This window comes from Lipotes vexillifer, unplaced genomic scaffold (assembly GCF_000442215.2).
Source record: "Lipotes vexillifer unplaced genomic scaffold, Lipotes_vexillifer_v1.1 scaffold147, whole genome shotgun sequence".
NCBI classification, from domain to species: Eukaryota; Metazoa; Chordata; class Mammalia; order Artiodactyla; family Lipotidae; genus Lipotes; species Lipotes vexillifer.
Window position 1 is genome coordinate 3,415,761 of NW_006778796.1, and position 20,243 is coordinate 3,436,003.

Here is a 20,243-nt window from a genome sequence, read left to right on the forward strand (position 1 = left end):
GGACTCTCAATCACTGCGCCACCAGGGAAGCCCCAAGCCTGTGTCTTTTGGTTGGAGCATTTAATCCATTCATGATTAAGGTAATTAGCTATATGCATGTCCCTGTGACCATTTTCTTCATTGTTTTGGGGTTGTTTTTGTAGGTCCTTTTCTTCTCTTGTGTTTCCCACTCAGAGAAGTTCCTTTAGCATTTGTTGTAGAGCTGATTTGGTGGTGCTGAATTCTCTTAGCCCTTGCTTGTCTGTAAAGCTTTTGATTTCTCCATCGAATCTGAATGAGATCCTTGCTGAGTAGAGTAATCTTGGTTGTAGGTTCTTCCCTTTCATCACTTTAAGTATGTCATGCCACTCCCTTCTGGTTTGTAGAGTTTCTGCTGAGAAATCAGCTGTTAACCTTATGGGAGTTCCCTTGTATGTTGTCATTTTTCCGTTGCTGCTTTTAATAATTTTTCTTTGTCTTTAATTTTTGCCAGTTTGATTACTGTGTGTCTTGGCGTTTCTCCTTGGGTTTATCCTGTATGGGATTCACTGTGCTTCCTGGACTTGGGTGGTTATTTCCTTTCCCATGTTAGGGAAGTTTTCGACTATAATCTCTTCAAATATTTTCTCTGGTCCTTTCTCTCTCTCTTCTCCTTCCGGGATGCCTATAATGCGAATGTTGTTGCGTTTAATGTTGTCCCAGAGGTCTCTTAGGTTGTCTTCATTTCTTTTCATTGTTTTTTCTTTATTCTGTTCTGCAGCAGTGAATTCCACCATTCTGTCTTCCAGGTCACTTATCCATTTTTCTGCCTCAGTTATTCTGTTATTGATTCCTTCTACTGTAGTTTTCATTTCACTTATTGTATTGTTCATCTCTGTTTGTTTGGTCTTTAATTCTTGTAGGTCTTTGTTAAACATTTCTTGCATCTTCTCGATCTTTGCCTCCATTCTTTTTCCGAGGTCCTGGATCATCTTCACTATCATTCTGAATTATTTTTCTGGAAGGTTGCCTATCTCCACTTCATTTAGTTGTTTTTCTGGGGTTTTCTCTTGTTCCTTCATCTGGTACCTAGCCCTCTGCCTTTTCGTCTTGTCTATCTTTCTGTGAATATGGTTTTTGTTCCACAGGCTGCAGGGTAGTAGTTCTTCTTGCTTCTGCTGTCTGCCCTCTGTGGTTCCCATTTCTGATGTGAAATCCTTCCTGTGGTTACACACCTACCAGCTGCTGCCAGTGTTGCTACCTCTATGAAAAGGTTCTCACACTTTTGTGTGCAACAGACTTACCTGTAGTGTTCATTAAAAATGAACTCTGGATCAAATTTTGAAATTCTGATTTAAGAGACTCTGGATGGAAGTGTGTGTGTGTGTGTGTGTGTGTGTGTGTGTGTGTGTGTGTGTGTGTGTGTGTGTTGTGGATTCAGTGGTTGCTGAAGCTGGCTTGGAAGAACCTATGGGGTACATCTTTTCCTATGTCTGCATTCTGTGCCATAGTGTCTTGAAATCGGCTTTGGTGGGATTTTTGGCCCATGGAGATCAGCAAATATTACAAATCAGCACCTCTGCCCCAACCCCACGAGTTGGTTGTTGAACATTTCCTGGCACACCACTGAGTGGTTCCATTGAGTTCCAACCGCTCACTCAGCCCTCAGATAATTCAAACCTGTGCCTGTAAATCATAGGTGGGATACTCGGACAGACAGATCATAAACTGACAACTTCCTTTTCTTTGTCCTATTTTTCCCTGTGAAATATTTTTAAAAATGCAAATTACGCTTTTCCTTTCCAGGAAGGCTTAATTATATAATTTTTATATATCTAGCATATGTCACAGCTCTTTTCATAGTAAGAATCATTTAGCACCTACTATTTCCCAGCCCTATTCTAGTGAATAAAATAAAGCCCTTTCTCTTTTGGGACATGCACAGAATTCAAAAGTCTGTAACTCCTTGGAAATTTCATGGAATTGGAGGAGATTCCATGTAGCTGGAGCAAAGTGGGGGAGTGAGAGAATGATAAGGGGTAAGACTGGCTTTGTATGCAGGCGCAAGTAAAGAGTTTGTATTTAATTTGAAGTTTAATAGGAAGCCTTATTAAATCTCAAGGAGAAGAGATTTATGTTCCAAAAAGATCTCTCTGTTTGCTGTTTGGGAACTTACTGTAGAGGGCAAAAATGAAATCTGGGTAATGAAACTCATTTTTTCTTAAATTTTTGCAAAGAAATATTTTCTACAATCCCTTTAGGCCCTCTTAAGGACAGATTTCTTCCTTACAACTTCAGGAATCCAAATCTTCGAGCTGAACACTGTGGGAGAATTGCATCATTGGCAAATAGGTGGAATCACTTCAGAAGCAACATGTTGTAAGAAGTTATATAAGTACTTTCTATTTTTTTTAATACTTGGTCTCTTTTGACCATTAGGCCCAGGCCCTAGACTTCAGGTTAAAAAACATTCAACCAGCACTATCCAATAGAATTTTCTGCAGTGATAAAAGTATTCCATAGTTGTGGTCTCCTAAAATGGTAGCCATCCTCCACATGTGGCTAATGAGCACCTGAAATATAGCTAGTGTGACTGAGGAGCTGGATTTTTAATTTTATTTAATTTTCATTAATTTAAATTTAAACAGCCACATGTGGCAAGTGGCTACCATATTGGACAGTGCAGCCCTAGAACTTCTGTGTCTCTGGCCATGCAGGTGACATCTCTGAGCCCCTGTATTTAGTTAATAATACTTATCTGTTAGAAGAGGATTAAATGATATGTGTAAAAGCATAAAGCCTGGTGTCTGGCAGCTCCCAGGACCACAGTGGAGGTTGGATTCAGTGGTGCGCTGGAACAGGAATGAACTGGCTCATGAGTGTCAATTTCTCACATCCCTTCCCAACTCTCCATACTTAGTCGTGGTTGGAATATCTACACCATGGAAATCAGCAACCACTATACTTCCGGGCCCCCCACCCCATCCTAATCCAAGAGCCAGCTGTTAACTATTTACCACCACACCATTGGTAGGGTGCATTTATACATCCTATTTATTTATACTTGTTTCTACTACCAGAAATTTATTCTTTCATGGATCCTTTTCCTTTTCATTATTTCTACAACATCGTTTTAGTATTCCGTTTCCTACCTTACCTGACTTTCATAAGCCTTCTGTGCTTTTGTGTTTCTGCTTCTGGGTTTCAGAGAAGCTTCTGCATTTCAGAGAAACTTCTGCCTGAGGAAGACTATGGATTTTTTTTTTCTTTTTCTTTTTCCTTTAATACAACTTGTAAATTTTAGGTCATTCTGGTTTGCCTATTCCTTCTTTGCTGTGAAGGAAGCAACCAGCTGGCTACACAATGTAGTCACAATGACACTTCCAGAGAAAAACCCGGATGCTCTGTGTCCCCCTCTGTCCCACCCTTATCTTGGGCAGGTGCTCTGTCTTCAGTTCCTAAACTTTTACACGCACCAGCAAACCATTTTGTAAAACGTTGCAAAGTACATCTCTGTTTTGCTCCTGTCTTCCTGTTTCCAGTAATTTTTACTGGTGTTTCATCTGCAAACTAGATTAGGAAGATTATGTATTCATTATTGATGACTCTCTTTTCTCAGCAATATGGTTTTAAGGTAACTATCCAAAAATTTTACATCCCTAAACCCTAAACCCTATCTCAGCCAGGGACTTAGTAAAACATCTGCAGATAGTTTATCAGTTAAAAAGCTTACATTAAAGATGATACTGAATGAAGACCTTTTGCCGTCAAAACTGTTGAGAACCTGTTTTGACTTGTGAGCTCTGACCTCTACCAACGGGTTAACCCTGATTAAATTTCCAGGTGTGATCCCATCTGGATGAACTCTAAGAAACTCTACCCTATTGATTTTCAAAATACTTTCATTTTTTTTTTTTAAAACAACAGAATCCTTTCTTCAAAGATAATTTACATGGAAGTCCAGTGCATAAGAGGCAAATGCTGAGTTTTTCTGGTTTTGGTGTAGGCAACAAATCTACCCAGAAGGAGGGACTTTAAATAGAATCGTTTGATAAACATTGACGAACCCGACTTATTTTTTTTGAAGGCAGTTCTCGTCTTTACCAATATTAAACATCCATTCTGTAGGTGGACAGTCTTTCTGAACTATACTATATTTTCTCTTTTAAAAAACTATACATCTTGGTTTCTGAGGTCAATACTTTATATAAATATCAAGAGAGCAAGCAGGCTTTAGGTATGTCTTTTCTATCTAAATGCTAAACAAAAAGAGAGAGAGAGAGGGAACTGCTACAAAGAATGGATAACTGTTGAATCATATGTCTCTGAAAGCTAATATTATGTTAACTAATTTAATGCCACCTTCTATAGTTACCTGCCAATATAACAACCTTTAAAACAAAAGAACAAAAATGAATTATTTGTTCTTCATAAAACACAAGATTTGAAAATGTATGAAATCTTTTAAGACAATTTGCAGCATAATAACAATATACTTAAAATAGAATATTAATTTAATTTAATACATTTCTTATGAAGTCATATAAGGCCTAAATAAGAAAGGCCTAGAAAGGTCTTTTCAAGTCTTGTACTCTTAGCAACAAATTTGCCTTGGCAGATTTATTAGTCAACAATCTTACTCAAAATAACAATCTAATTTGAATAGTATAAGGGTCAAAGTTAATTTGGAAATACTCAAGAGTAAAGGAGATTGGGTGTTAAATAGATTATTTATTCACTAGTAACCTCTGAACTGTTTCTAGAGAATAATTCGTTTTGACAAACTGCATGTCTATGAGCCACCATGTGGAAATAGGAATATTGTCTATGAAAGGAGGGTTTTGTTTGGGCTTCTTGCTTGATTTCTGAAGTAAGTCAAATGTTCATGTGTTTTCTATAATTACTCACATTTAATTTGTTTCTTAGTGCACAGCAGAATCTCTGATGATAGAAACAATGTCTATTGAGTATTATAGGAAAGATCTGTAGTCTTCTCTTCTTCCAGGAAAGATTCCTAATCTGGAGTCCCAGGACCCATAGTCAGCAGCTGACAGTTGGGATTTAAGAAATTTTTCAGCTCACTAAAACTGTAAAAAACAAAACATTTGTATATTTACACATGTGTGATTTTCTAAGGAGTTCTAACTTTTACAATCTTCTTAAAAGGATTCGTGTGAAAGATAAAGAGAACCTATCAAAACATTATATTCTTTTTTTTATTAAAGTGTAGCTGATTTATAATGTTTCAGATGTACAGCAAAATGATTGTTTTATACACACACACACACACACACACACACACACACACACACACATTCTTTTCCATTATGGTTTATTATAAGATATTAAACATAGTTCCCTGTGCTATGCAGTAGGTCCTTGTTGTTTATCCAATTTATATATAGTAATGTATATCTGCTAATCCAAAACTCCTAATTTATCCTTCCCCCACTTTCCCCTTTGGTAACTGTAAGTTTGTTTTCTATGTCTCAGTATCTGTTTCTGTTTTGTAAATAAGTTCATTTGTATCATATTTTAGATTCCACACATAAGTGATATCATGTGGTATTGTCTTTCTCTGTCTGACTTAATTCACTTAGTTTGATAATATCTAGGTCCATCCATGTTGCTGCAAATGGCATTATTTCAATCTTTTTTATGGCTGAGTAATATTCCATTGTATTTATATATACATATCACATCTTCTTTATTCATTCATCTATCGATGTACATTTAGATTATATCCTTGATTGTATTATCTTGAACCTTGTCTTCCTGCCTGACTCACTTACCTCCTTCTTGCCCAAGAATAAACCAGGCTAAATGGTGTTTCAAGTTTGAACCCAAAGTTTTGAGAAATAGACCTGTGAAGTCTTTAATTCCATCTTGTTGGAAAGTTGCTGAGGATATTGTTTATCATGTTATTAAGAACCTTCCCTAAGAAGACCCATTTCAGAAAATTCTTTTACAGATTATCCTTCTTAAAGACTTCACTTCTCCCATGAAACTGACTCTTTTTTTTTTTTCTTTTTTTTTTTGATAATAAGTCTGGAATCAACTCTAAGCGTCAAAAGCTGCGTGAGGGCTCACACTACCTGCATAGTTTTGCATGATCCTGGCCCTGGTTTTGAGTTTCTGCTCTTATAGTTATTTTTCTTTCTATTTCTTATTTATATGTTCTATTTTTTATTCACTGTTGATGTAAGCCTTCTCAAAGGAGAGTTAAGGGGAAAAATAAATGAATATCCAACCTGCAAGTGGGGAAATTAAATTTCAGTTTGGTGGCTACCTCAAAGTAACAGAGCCCATTCCACGTGTATTCTTCAACCCAGGCCTCTCACATACCAGATCTGTTCTTTGGATAGTTTTGCCCTATAGATGGCTCAAAATACTGGTTGTTAGGAAGCAGGGAAACTTGTACATCTATGGGAAACTCCCCTCCCCTCTCTCCCTTCCCAAGTTGTGAACCTACATCCTCTTTATCTTTCTGGAAGTATTACCTTACTATAGGCAATGTAGCGGCTATGAAATTTGTCTTTTCTATTTGCAAGAGCATTTTAGGAAAGTGGGAGTAGGAGGGCTTCCCGGGTGGCCCAGTGGTTGAGAGTCCGCCTGCCGATGCAGGGGACACGGGTTCGTGGCCCGGTCCGGGAAGATCCCACATGCCACGGAGCGGCTGGGCCCGTGAGCCATGGCCGCTGAGCCTGCACGTCCGGAGCCTGTGCTCCGCAATGGGAGAGGCCACAGTGGTGAGAGGCCCGCGTACCGAAAAAAAAAAAGTGGGAGTAGGAGCAGAGTGCGAGACAAGCGTGGGGGCAGAAAAGCTTTGGTTGCATGTCTTCCTTCTCTTTCTGCCTGTGTCCCCTCTTGCAGAGAGAGATAGAATATTATAGTTGTGAGAACATAGACTCTGTAGCCAAACAGATCAATAAAGTCCAGCTCCCCACTTGCTACCTGTGTGACCTAGGGAAAGTTGCTTCACCTATTTGTGCAAAATTATCCTTTATCCTCTAAGGATAGGATAGTTGTGCATATTGAGGAGTTAATGTATATAAAGCACTTAGAACAGGGCCTGGTATATAATACAATCTCAGCATGTATTATATATTATAATTACTGCCAGAACTCTGGATAGGTACCGCATGAACATTCTCACCTTGTGGAAAGAGACTGCTTGGAAAACATAGGAAAGTCAGCTCTTTCTCCTACCTGTAAAAAGCATTAGTCCTCTGTATATTTTCACCAGGGCAAAATTCAGTGAGCACAGAAAATGGGTTTAAAAAACATCCAGTTGTCATTTCGCATACAAATCAAGAGCAGGGTCTGAATTTCAAACCATTCCTTTGGTACCTGCCCAAATCGATTTTGGCTGAGAGCAGGAGGGATGGAGTGGGAAGAAGTCATCGAAATTGCGTGCACAGTGTTGTTGTTCCAACTTGGGAGGTTGGAGTGAAGCCACCTCGAAGGTTTGGCCTTGTATGTTTGTGATCCTAGGAAATTTCCCCAGCATGAAAGTTGTGCTTCGGGGAACAGAAAGAAATAATGATTTTTGTATCTGTAAATAAGGCCGTTGCTATGTGTGAGTGGCAATGTTCCAGAGACATTAGCTATTTTCACTTTCTTGTGGTCCACCCATGAATTACAAAGCGCAAAAGGGTGTTCCCTTCCCAGTTGAAAATAGCTTTTGGCAGCATTTTCTGACGGAGTTCTTCAATGCACCACGGGACCTGTCACCTCAATCATTTTGTGTTGCCTTTCATCCTCCCACAAAAGTGATTTTGAGAAGGGAGGGTAACTGATCAGATGAAGCCAAGAGATGTGTGAGTGTGTTAATAACAACCTGTCAAAACCTGGGATAGCCAGATGCAAACATGTTAGATTAGGGGTGAGGTGGGCTCCTAAACTGCTCATAAGCTGATTTACCTTAAACTCTGCAAATGTCCCTTTCTCCACCCATCCTGAGAACGATATTCTCCTCTCATCTTCACCAATATTGAGATAATCAATAGCAAACCTTTTTTTTTTTTTTTTAAAGCATGTGCAAGGCTCACAACTCATAAAAATTCACTCCTGGCCTCCTTGATTCCCAAAAGAATATTCTTTACTGGGAGAAACTCAATCACATCATCATCAAGTATTTCACAGGAATTTTAACATAATGAAGTCCAAATCTTCAAGTAAGCCTTGGCACTGGAGATAAATGGAAGCCTTAAGAGATACAAAATGGACGACTTTGGTCCAAGTATTATTCCAAATGCTTTACTTATATTAATTAATTTAGACTTCCATAAAGACGTCATAAGTTAAGTCCTAGGATTATCACCATTTTACAGGTAAAGAAACTGAGGCACAAAGGAGCTAAGGATCTTGCTTATGTTTGTACAGCCCATTAGGAATTAGAGGAAGGATTCAAACCCAGGTAGGTGTCTCCAGGAAGCTCTTCCGGCCGTACCATGTGGCCTCTTGTGATAAAGACAATGTACTACAAGGTTGTCAGTTCTTCTGGGAGACAGTGATAATTGAGAATTCAGTGAGGTTTCTTCCCTTCTTACGGAGCAGCTGGAGTAGAAATATAAAAAACTCCAGTTGCCAGGTACATTAGAGATTGCTTAGGTCCAAAGACATCTCACAGCTAGTTGGTGAGAGACCCAGGGCTCAAAATCTGGCTTCCTTTCTCCTTGTTTCTTGACCATCTCTTATACCACGAGTGACTAATTAAAGTGGGTTTCACTGAGAAGTATTCTCAAAGAAATCTTCCTTGTTTCCTCCTCTGTGTTCTGTTCCATTCCCAGTGCCTCCTACTTCAAGATGTGGAACGCCAGAAGGAGGATGGCCAGGTGGTCAAGATCCTGGGATTTGAGTCCCGACTCTGACATTTTCTAGCTGTGTGAACCTAGGCAACACTCTTTATCCTGGGACCACGTATCTCCTCATCTAGACAATGGTAGTAAATGCCTGCCTTTTTTGTTTTTAAATTGGGGTATAGTTGTTTTACAATGTTGTGTTAGTTTCTACTGTGCAGCGAAGTGGAGTTCCCTGTGCTATCCAGTACGTTCTCATTAGTTATCTATTTTATACATAGTAGTGTATATATGTCAGTCCCAATCTCCCAATTCATCCCACCCTTCGTTTCCCCCCTTGGTGTCCCCTTTGTTCTCTACGTCTGTGTCTCTGTTTCTGCCTTGCAAACAGGTTCATCTGTACCATTTTTCTAGATTCCACATATCTGCATAAATACACGATATTTGTTTTTCTCTTTCTGACTTACTTCACTCTGTATGACAGTCTCTAGGTCCACCCACGTTTCTACAAATGACCCAATTTCATTCCTTTCTGTGACTGGGTAATATTCCATTGTATATATGTACCATACCTTCTTTATCCATCCATCTGTTGATAAGCATTTAGGTTGCTTCCATGACCTGTAAATGCCTGCCTTTTTTTCATGTCCTTGGGTTTTTTTCAAGAATCAACATTTCTAGATCTCTAGATCTCTGCTACTTGACGTATGGTCCACACATCAGTGGCACTTGGGCCAGTTAGAAATAAGGGATCTCAGGCCCAACTTCAAATCTACTGAATCAGAATCAGCTCAGCATTTTAACAAGATCTTTGAGGGATCTGTGTCACATTAAAGTTTGAGAAGCACCATGAAAGTGTCACAGCTTTCAAGCACAGCACAGAGAGGAAGGGTTGCTATGGCTTTCCACCTCTTCCCACCTCTCCCTTCTGCTGCTCTAAAAGGGTAATTCAGGCCACGAATCCCTTACTCTCAAAACCAGTTTTGGAATTCAGAATTTTTTGTATTTTGAAAGGCAATATGCTACATGTACTGTATATTATTTAACACCTTCAGTAGGATCGGGGTAGCTAGCACCCTTAAATAAAGCACAGTGACTATTATACTGAGTGAGATAGATAAAGATGAAATAAATCTTTATTATTATCTTCAGTGTGGTTGCTGCAAACTTTGAAGATAACTTTTGGGTTTCAGAGCTTTTTGGGGTTTGGAATGGCTGGTGAAGACTGTGGATTTGAACTTCCCAGGGACGTGATGACCTTGGTTTGGTAGAGCTCTGGGGTGTCATTTCCACCTGGAGCAGCTCTTCTCTGGGAAAAGCCTGTGTGGCCATGGTTGGACCAAGGGTGGGAACATGAGGTCCCAGGATGATGCTGCCCCAGGATTCTCTGGGGTACCATCTGGGGCTTCCTGCCTCTGCAAGATCCTACTGACTGCCTAAACCCAAGGCAGATGCATGGTTTTGGGGAGAGAGACAGCTCATTTTCTCCTTCATCCTGGAATATTAAGCCTGAGCAAAAAGTGGAGTGGGTAGTAGGTGTAGGCAGCTCTCTTCACATCACAACAAAAATAGCATGATTCCTAAAAAGAAGGGAACTTAGCTTATTGTTGCTTTTTTTTTTTTTTTTTTTTCCTTGCGTTATGCGGGCCTCTCACTGTTGTGGCCTCTCCCATTTGCGGAGCACAGGCTCCGGACGCGCAGGCTCAGCGGCCATGGCTCACGGGCCCAGCCGCTCCGCGGCATGTGGGATCCTCCCGAAACGGGGCACGAACCCGCGTCTCCTGCATCGGCAGGCGGACTCTCAAGCACTGCGCCACCAGGGAAGCCCCTATTGTTGCTTTTTAATCCTCCAGAAATCAAATAAATAACTCAATGAAATTAAAATGTCTCTTGAAGGTATTAATGATGAGGGTGCTTTAATTACATAAACAAATGTTCTAACGATAAAACTTCTCAAAAAAAAAAAAAACAAACAAAAAAACAGAACAAACTACACCCCCAATCTGATCCTTTGCACTCTCCCTTTTACAACTACCTTAAACTTACTCAAATTATGTCTGAGGGCTCCAGCAGGCAGAACATTTGGGCTGCTTCTCTAGCATGGATGCCTTTGTTGTAGCTCTGCTGGAAGAAAAAGAAAGGGGAAAAAAATCCATTAGTGTAACTTCATCACTGATACTCAAAATAAGATCTACCTGAAAGGAAAAACCCTTTGAAGAGCCTGCAAGGTTTTAAAGATGGAAAAGAATAAAGCATCTGGTTCAGAAGAGTTAGTGTCTGATCCCAGCTCTTCCCCAAGCTGCTGGGAGGAACTGGGACACTCTCCTCTGTTTGTCTGGGACCCAAGACATCTGGTGGGTAGGTGATTCTGGACCAACAGGGTATGCCTTTCTCACCAGAAATATCTGCCAACTCACCCCAGAGCCCTTCCAGAGACAGTGAAACGGAAATGACCATCTGCTCCAAAGTGAGCCAGCTCTGGAGCATGTATAGGAACTCATGTCTGATGATGCCCAGAGCTTCTTTTATTAGGGCAGGATCTTCATTTGTATTATTTCAGTTAATCTTCATAAAACCCTGGGAGATTATTCCTGCATTCTGTGGAGCAGGAAACTGAAGCTCAGGAGGTTAAGTAAATTGCCAGAGGCCACACAGCTAGAGCCCAGCTCTGCCTAACCCCCAAAGCTGTTCTCTTAAGCACTGTGGCTTCCAGTTTTATCCCGAGGCTTAGACTTGCTTGAGGAGCCCTGGAGTTCAGAGTATAGTAGAGGAGCTCTGGGCAGCAAGGCTGGACATAAGTACTGTCCACAGAAAAGGTGTTGGGTAAGGAGTGAGGGGACAGCAGGACCAGGACTCATGAGCCCACAGGTGATTTATGGCTCCTTTTCAACCTGCCTTCTTTCTTATAATCATAGGATTATAGTGATGAAATGAAACTCCTAAAACCAATCTATCCCCTGCCTTTAGGCAGTGGTTCATTTAAACCAGACAGTTTTCTCCCTTTGTTTAAAGTTCTTAAGAGGCAGAATTTCCAAATCACTCAAAGATACCTATGACAGGGGCTCACAGGTCTCATAGTGATTAATCTTTTTGTGATAATAAGCCCAAATTAATTTCCAAACATTTATTGAGTTCCTACATTGTGCCCTGTGCTAAGATAGATGGTGTGTGTGTGTGTGTGTGTGTGTGTGTGTGTGTGTGTGTGTGTGTGTGTTAGGTGTTATAAGGAGGCACAGGTAGCTTGTCCTTAGATTTCTTATAATTTTCTTGGATCAAGAGTAATACACTTGTAGTAAGTAAAACCCACTTTAAATATATTCAAAAATTACTAGCTAAGTAGCAGTAATCTACTTCTGATTCTGCCAGAAATGAGCCATATGACTTGGTACATGTCACTAGACCTCTCTGACATTCAGCTTCCTCTTGTTGGAAAGTGAGGGGCAGGCAATCTTGCCATGACGGTTGCCTAGCAGCCTGCAGAATACAGGTTCTGGGATGTGTGGTGGAGACTGTGAGGGGTGATAAGAGCTCAGAAGAGGAGAGCTCCCGGAGGGACTGGCTAAGGCTTTGGGGAAAAGGAGGGACTTCAGTTGGTTCCTGAAGAATGGGTAGCCTTGGCCTAGGGAGAGGGGAGGACACTTAGGAAGACAGCAGGAAACAAGAATGAGCATTACCTGTTGACCAGCTAGTGAGGGGCCAGCTGAGGGCACAGCTGGGAAGGGAAGAGTGGAGACAAATTAACTAAAATTGCACTTAGACTTGAGGTATTGGGGTTAGAGGGCGCATCTCATTAAAAACAACAACAACCAAAAAGAAAGGTAAAAGAAGAGAGAAAGGAACTTATAGAGCCCCTGCAGTACCCCAGGCACTAGGCTAGGTTCTTGAGATCTAGAACCCTCTCCACTCTGCAGAAGTAGAAATTAGTTTTCTCACCCTGCAGATGATGCAATGAGGCTCAGAGAGGTAAAGTAACTTGCCTCTGGTCACCTTGTAAGAATGGATTCAGGTCTATTGAACTCAAAGCCTGAGATTTCTGGATGGGCCAGGATATGAATTATACATGTGGTGGAAGTTTTATGAAAAAGTGGAGTGAGGGCTTCCCTGGTGGCACAGTGGTTGAGAGTCCGCCTGCAGATGCAGGGGACACGTGTTCGTGCCTTGGTCCGGGAAGATCCCACATGCCGCGGAGCAGCTGGGCCCGTGAGCCATGGCCGCTGAGCCTGCGCGTCCAAAGCTCCGCAGCAGGAGAGGCCACAACAGTGAGAGCCTCGCTTACCGCAAAAAAAAAAAAGTGGAGTGAGAATCACCTAGCGTTAAGGAAACCAGAGGAATGCAGAGGTGAGGCAAGCTTAAGGGCAGCAGGATGAGGCAGAGAGCAGTCGTTCTAAGGAATATTCTGGAAGACTTGAAGGGAAAGTAGATTGGTTATGGTGTTATGGTGCTAGGAATGGATAAATAAAAGATGATGACAGTGTTTGGAATATGAAAAACTTGGAAATCCTTGACTCTACAGATACCAAGTAGGAAGAGAAGCTAGTTTGGAGATGAAGATGACAAATCTCAGACATGTGGAGTCTGAGGTGAAAGTGATCTCCATGGCGTGTCCAGAAGGATGCTGCTGCAGTGGATGCAGGAGTCTTGGCTTACAGGCAGGGCTAGTGACAAAGCTATGGGGATTATTAGTGAAGAGAGCTAATGGAAATCTTGAAAAAGCGGGAACTCTGCAATGGAGATAAGAGAATGGAGCTCTCTCAGGAGGTATATGGGAAGAGCAGCAGAGGTCTGCATGGGAGACAGAGTGGGTATGCAAGGAGAGCACAGGAAAAGCAGAGTGCAGAACACCTCGAAGCTGCGTGGAAAGTGGGGCCGAATGAGGAGGGCAGGGGTGTGGGGGCGCATTAATCCTCAGAAATTCTCACTATAACAGAGAAGTCTATTAGAATGAAAGATCCAGGCCATTTGTGTGTGTGTGTGTGTGTGTGTGTGTGTGTGTGTGTGTGTGTATGTGTGCATCATTTCAAAGATCTTTTCTCTTTTGCTATTTCTTCAGGCAAATTGTATAATTATAATCCTCAGATTTTCTGCAAGAGAAAAGCGCGGTTGCAAAATTCGCTCTGATATAGCCTTATACTGGAAAACAGTGCACTTTCCTAGGTTTCCATAGGGTGGTAACTGCTGAAATTGTCGTACAGATCTTTGGAGCCACTACAGGCTCACTTGATAATCATTTAAGCTCCTCCCGCGAGCCAGGCTCTGGGTTAGGCATGGCCCTGCGAATAGGCAGGCAGAGTCTCACCTCGCTACTCATCCACAAGCCCTGTTATCATCAGCTCAGCTAGACAAAGGGAGTAGAAGAGGGAAAAGGATGCCCCTGGGAGACTGAGGGCAGCTAGTGGCTGAACCAGCTTCAGCCTCACTCTCTGCCTCCATAATCAGTAGAGGCTGGGGATAAATTGCATTTCATTTCCAAACAGTGTGACCCTCAATTGCATAAACAAGCCTGAAGTGAATGTCAGCTCTAGCCCAGGAAGCCACTTTCCCCAAGGCAGATTGGCAGGGAGCCCAGGGGTTTTGCCCCTTTCCCCCCAACCGTGATCATCTGTTGGGATCAGGTGGGTGTCACCCCAGCAATCAATACCCTGGGTGAGCTGCGGGGGCAGGAAGGGCAGCAAGTGGGCTGGGCCATTCCTCAAACCTCCTTTGACCTTCAAACTGAGTGCTCGCCTGCCTGCTCTGCAAAGGTAAATCCAGTCTGTTTGAAATGGGTACAGATTTAATTAAAAATGAGGTATGTCCCTTCTTCCATGATACTCATTTCCCTGACAAGCGGGAGTTTTGGAAAATCGCAGTGGATTCGTCTCTGCAGCTCTCTCTCTCCATCCCCTGCCACACCACTTAGACACACAGAAGCTTTTCTATTCTGTATGTTTTCATACATGCAGCCAAATATGGAGGAAGGAGAAAGCCTTTAAAAATAATAATCATCTTCTATTTTTCTTTGTCGTATGAAAATTGCCTGCACTTTTGTTCATGTCAACGCAAAATTATGCTTCTGCAAGTTGAGGTGGTGGCAGTTCCTGAACACAGTTATATTTTGCAGATAACAGGATTAACTTGGATGTGGGTAATAAGTTGGTGAATCTCCCCCCGGCCATTTCTCAACACTGTGAGAGCACTAATCCTTTATGCTTTGATGTCTTCTAGCTTTCCATCAGGTGCGCCATGGACTATTTGTCCTGGGGCAGTCAGCTCTCTTATAAGATCTCATAGTGTCCTCATTAGCTGCGCCTATTTACCCAGCCAGCCTGTTGAACCCAATTTATAGTTTATGTGATTAATTCCCAAAGTACAGTAAACCCTAGCTCTAAGGCTCTCTATTATATGACTGCATCTCCTTTAAGGGCAAACACAGCTCCAGCTCTTTTGCTATATGACTGTCTCGTATATGATACGCTAATAATTTTACTCTTGACGACGCATTGAACATCTTTCTATACACTTTCTTTACAGCACAAAAGAATGTTCCATAAAGAAAAGGATACTCCATATTGGACTGTAAAGTGCTAACTCTATGCGGGAGTCTTTGTTTTTTTTTGCTTTAAAAATGTTATTTTAGCTGATAATGTGGCACCGCCCTCCTGTCAGGTTTGAATAGGAAATTGGCAAACCATGTTACTGTACAACTCTTTATCTACTGAATTATAAGTTTCAAAAGGCTTAAGAGGTAATGTGGCAGCATAAACCCATGGGCTCCTTCTCATCCTTAACATGCAGGCTTGGAAGATAAAAGGTTCAAGTGCATGCATGTGCACGTGAGTGTGTGTGTGTGTGTGTGTGTGTGTGTGTGTGTGTGTGTGTGTCTGTAGGGAGCCAGAGAGGGAGACAAAGACAGAAAGCAAAATGAGGAGAGGCGCTCTCAAGGCACCGTATGTCAACTTTGTTGCCATTTTTTCTCACAGCAGAAAGAATTATGGAAAAAGTCGCTTACAGTTGGTAAAAGAGGAAAAAAATTAACCACTACACCAGTGGTTCTCAGCTGGGAGTATTCCTCTGGGACACTGGACATTGTCTAGAGATTTTTTTGGTTATCACAACTCAGGGGCATGCTACTGGCATCCGGTGGGTAGAGGCCAGGAATATGGCTAAACGTTCTACAGGCAACTCCTATGACAAAAATTATTTGGCCCCGAATGCCTAGAGTGTCAAGGGTGAGAAATCCTGCCCTGCACCTTTGGGTGATGGAATTGAAAGTGGGAAACTTAATCGCTTCTGCTTAACTGACCTCAAAGTGCATGAAGAGACAGTGCCTTCATGTCATTTCAAATATTCTGACCCTCAGTCTGCAATCCTTTGAAATACAGAGAGTAATGCTTGACTCTCTCATGGGGATGCAGGAAGAATCATTCATAAAACACACTGTAAAGTTTTCATAAAACTTCCAAGTACTGTAATAAATTTGACGTTGATACCTTTCAGTTCTAAAATTCTTGACTTTATGACTAACCAGGGAATTATCACAGTCTGTAAAAGTTCAGTCTGTGATAGACTGTCCTAAGGCAGAACTTAATTCTCAGTGACACTGCATATTTTTTGTTTTGTTTTTCAAAATACCGTCAACTCTTGATTTTCCTCATAAATGGAAAAGGTGATAATCTCAAGAAGATGAGATTCAAAAATTTCTTTCAATTGAGCGGCATAAATTAGACATTTTTAGTATTAAAATAAGCTTACATTTGCAGAGCATGTAATGATGACAGATCATATAGAAGTGCTTACTCTGTCCTAGGAACTATGCTGAGCATTCTAAACAGATTATATCCATTAATCCCTAAAATAATCCTATGAGGTAAATTGCTGTTATGATCACCAATTTACTGAGCAGTAAACTGCGGTTTACAATGGTTATGTGACTTACTTAACCACACATAGTAAGAGGCAGTGACTGGATTCAAACTGGAATCTTTCTGACTCCAGAATCTGAGCCCTTAGCCACTCCATCACAACATATTGCTTGGGTTCTAACTACCGAGGAATTTCATTAGGACTAACATTCATGGTTTTCCTATTATCTGTTATTGAAACACACTGGACTGAAATCTCTTGAATTTAGCAACTCAAGCATATTTTTATTTCATAGTTGGTAAAAGTAGAGTAGTTCCTGAGAAATAGGTAGAAAGTAGAACATTCTTTTATGTCCTCTTCAGTTGCCTGAGGAAAGTTAGAGAGTGACAGTGCCATCTCACAATTCAGCATAGTGGGAACCTCAGCAATTCTTTGCAGAGCAAAGCTTTTCCTCTTCTGCCTGGGGAGGGGGTACTTTAGGATGCTAAGTAGATCAGCTCTGGGCTCAAAGAAAAACAGTCCCAACTAGACATTGGTTAATCTGGAATAAAGAGCATGATATCAATGGTGATAACAAGGTAAGGTTTTCCTTTCTTCTCTGACCATCATCACCACACCCTCCCCTCAAAAAAACAGAAAACAAAAACCCTTTCAACACTAGAAGCCTTATGATAGACATGATTTCTCTGAAATTTTCACATGCTCCACAAAGTAGCTTAGGCATATAGAGGTTGGGGAGGGGTAGAGTACTCTGAGTTTAGGAAGCTGAGAGAGAGAGAGAAAAAAAACGTAAAACAAAGACAGTGTTATGGGGCATCTGCTATAGGCCATTGAAATGGTAGGTGAGGAAAAACCAGCTGGTGAGGTCAGTTGAACTCTCATAATGTTGAACTCCAAAGGGACTTGGATTCCCCAGACATCTGCTGGGTTAAAGACCCACGAAGGATCAAAGGAGTTACTGAATTGGAGAACTGCAACTTTCTGTTACCAGCCATCGCTAATGTAATTAAAGGAGAAATTATGTTCGACCCCCTGCTTATGGACAGGTAAGATTTTATTGAAAGTAGGAAAACAAGAGATAGGTTGAATACTATTGCCCATGTGATGATGTGTACATAGCGGAGTAAAAATGAGAAAACTGAATGCAACAGTACCAGGGAATTAAACTCTGAGGAAGCATATTAAGCAATGGAGTAAGGATACGAGAAAATATTAAAACTCTGGAAGGTGGTAGGGGGCCAGAGTAGTCTTGGGGACAGTCATAACTGCAACTTTCTGGACTGCAACTCCTCAGAAAGAGAAAGGTGGAGAAACGATCTAATAAACCCTCGCTGAGGCTGCGTGTCAGCTTGGTGTGGGCTAGGCAATGCTGTCCAGGAAGTGCTGCAGCCCCACAGCAGTTAAAGCTGTCAGGGCAGTGGAGATAAGGACAGCAAGTCATCTAGAATCAATTAATGATAACAAGAGGGTTAAAGTGAAACCGGGATTTTTTTTGAGATATGCTAGGCAAATGGAAGAGGTCGGAGAGAAAGTTGTCCGGAGTATCTTTACTGAAGCAAGGCTGAGAGTTCAGAAGTCATGAATTCAGATTTTAATCCCAGTTCTTCCTAAGATATGAGGACAAGGACTTGACTTATTGGCATCTAAAGTTTCCCCTTCAGTGAGAATGAGAGGAGCCAGTGTTCAAGTAACTAAGTAGAAAGATATCAATTGTTGAAATTTCAGGAAGCTCTGAAAAGCTCCAGGGTTCTCCCCACATATCATCAAAGCCATTAATGTCTGGCTGTATTCAATAGTGAAGTTAAAATATGCCTGGCAAGGATAACACATTACATTTCATCAAGGGTACACAGATACTTTCCTTCGAATAGGCTTTAAATTGGACCTTGGCATTAATTTGGCCATTCGAAGATGGAGGTCACCAATGAGTAGGAAGACATGGCCTGAACTGGGTGATGGTGAAGTTGGAATGCAGGTTTTATCTACCTCATAAGCTTGTGTCAAGACAGTTACAAAATGGTACTAATTCTCACCATATCATGGTCTACTATAGGTGACACTTCTTTAATGCAGCCAAAAAAAGAGGGGGAACAATAAACTGGGGGAGGATCTTTCTTAACTATTCTCTCTCTCTCTCTCTCTATATATATATATATACATATATATATATATATGTATACATATATATATATATATATATATATATATAGTGATTGTTGAGGGCAGTAATTACTGGTTGTAGGAGAGAAAGAGGTGATTGATCCATCTCAATTCGCTTTTTGCCTTGGGGATACATTCCTGGTAGAAAGGAACTTCCCTTCTCCAACTGTAGAGGAAAAGCATCATACTCTGATAGAACTATAAAATAGCCCATCTGCAAGGGGTCTTAAAAGTAAACTAAATCCTGCCTCCTCTCTTTAGAATGAAAAAATTGAGACACAATGAAGATGTTTGGCCCACTCAGCTCATTATTAGTGTCAGATCCTGGAGACTCCTGACATCAAAGAGACACCATTGGCAGTAAAGTGATATATGGAATAACCAGAAAACACTTTTTCTCCCCCAAGCACTTCTAACAACTTAACTGCTTAGACCGCTGTCTCCCTTTCTCCCCACTTGCCTCTCACTTCTGTCTTTGACTCTTATATTTTTGGAAAGTAAGAAAATAAGCATTCTTTTTTTCAAGAAATTGTAAGATAAAAAATAAAAGTAAAGTTTCCTTTGATCTTTCTTTCCCCACACTGTGGTTCTCTATTGCCATTCCTAGAGGCAATGACATGTGCCTCTAGGAATGGCATGAACTTTTTTTGCTTTACTCTTTTTAGTCTTTTTTACATACCCATATTTGAATCCATTGAGAATATATAACACTGAAAAAATATGTAGTGTGTGTGTATTTAAAATTATAAATGATTTCATGCTGCACATATAATTCTCAGCCTGCTTTTGCTGCTCAAGCATTTTTTTGGTATTAATGTTGATATAATATTGATCTAGTTCATTTCTTTACACTATGGTATAGTATTTTATTTCATAAATATTTCACATTTTCTTACTGTATTCATTTATTGATGTTGTTTTGATTTTTTCCTGTTATAAACAATGATGATTGAAAATGCTGTATCTGCCTCTTGGTGTACATGTACCAAGGATTCTCAAGGTTACTTACCAAGAAATTGGATCTTTGGTTTATATGAAATGCATAATTGTAGGACTCCTAACAATTTGACCTCCAAAGTAGCTAAACTAATTTGCACTACCATCAGTAGAATATTAAAATACTATTATTACTATTACCATCAGTAGAATATTAAAATACTATTATTTTACATCTCCAAACCCTCTTCTGTGATTTATAACAAATTCTACATTCCAACTTGAGCCTTGAAGTAATGTAACAAGCAAACCCCTAATTAAGTTATTAGTCGTTCACTTTTTTCTGTCATTTGTTCATTTATTTAGTGAATGCTGACTGCCCACCATATGCCTGACCCTGTGCTAAGAGCTAGTGATGCAAAGATGTCCAGTCTAGGCCCTTGAGGACCTCAGAGTTTAGTGAAGAAAAAAAGGTATAAGTAAGGAAAACCCTACGTTTTTATAGATATAACAAAGGTACAGGCAAGGAGTTCTTCAAGGATAGAG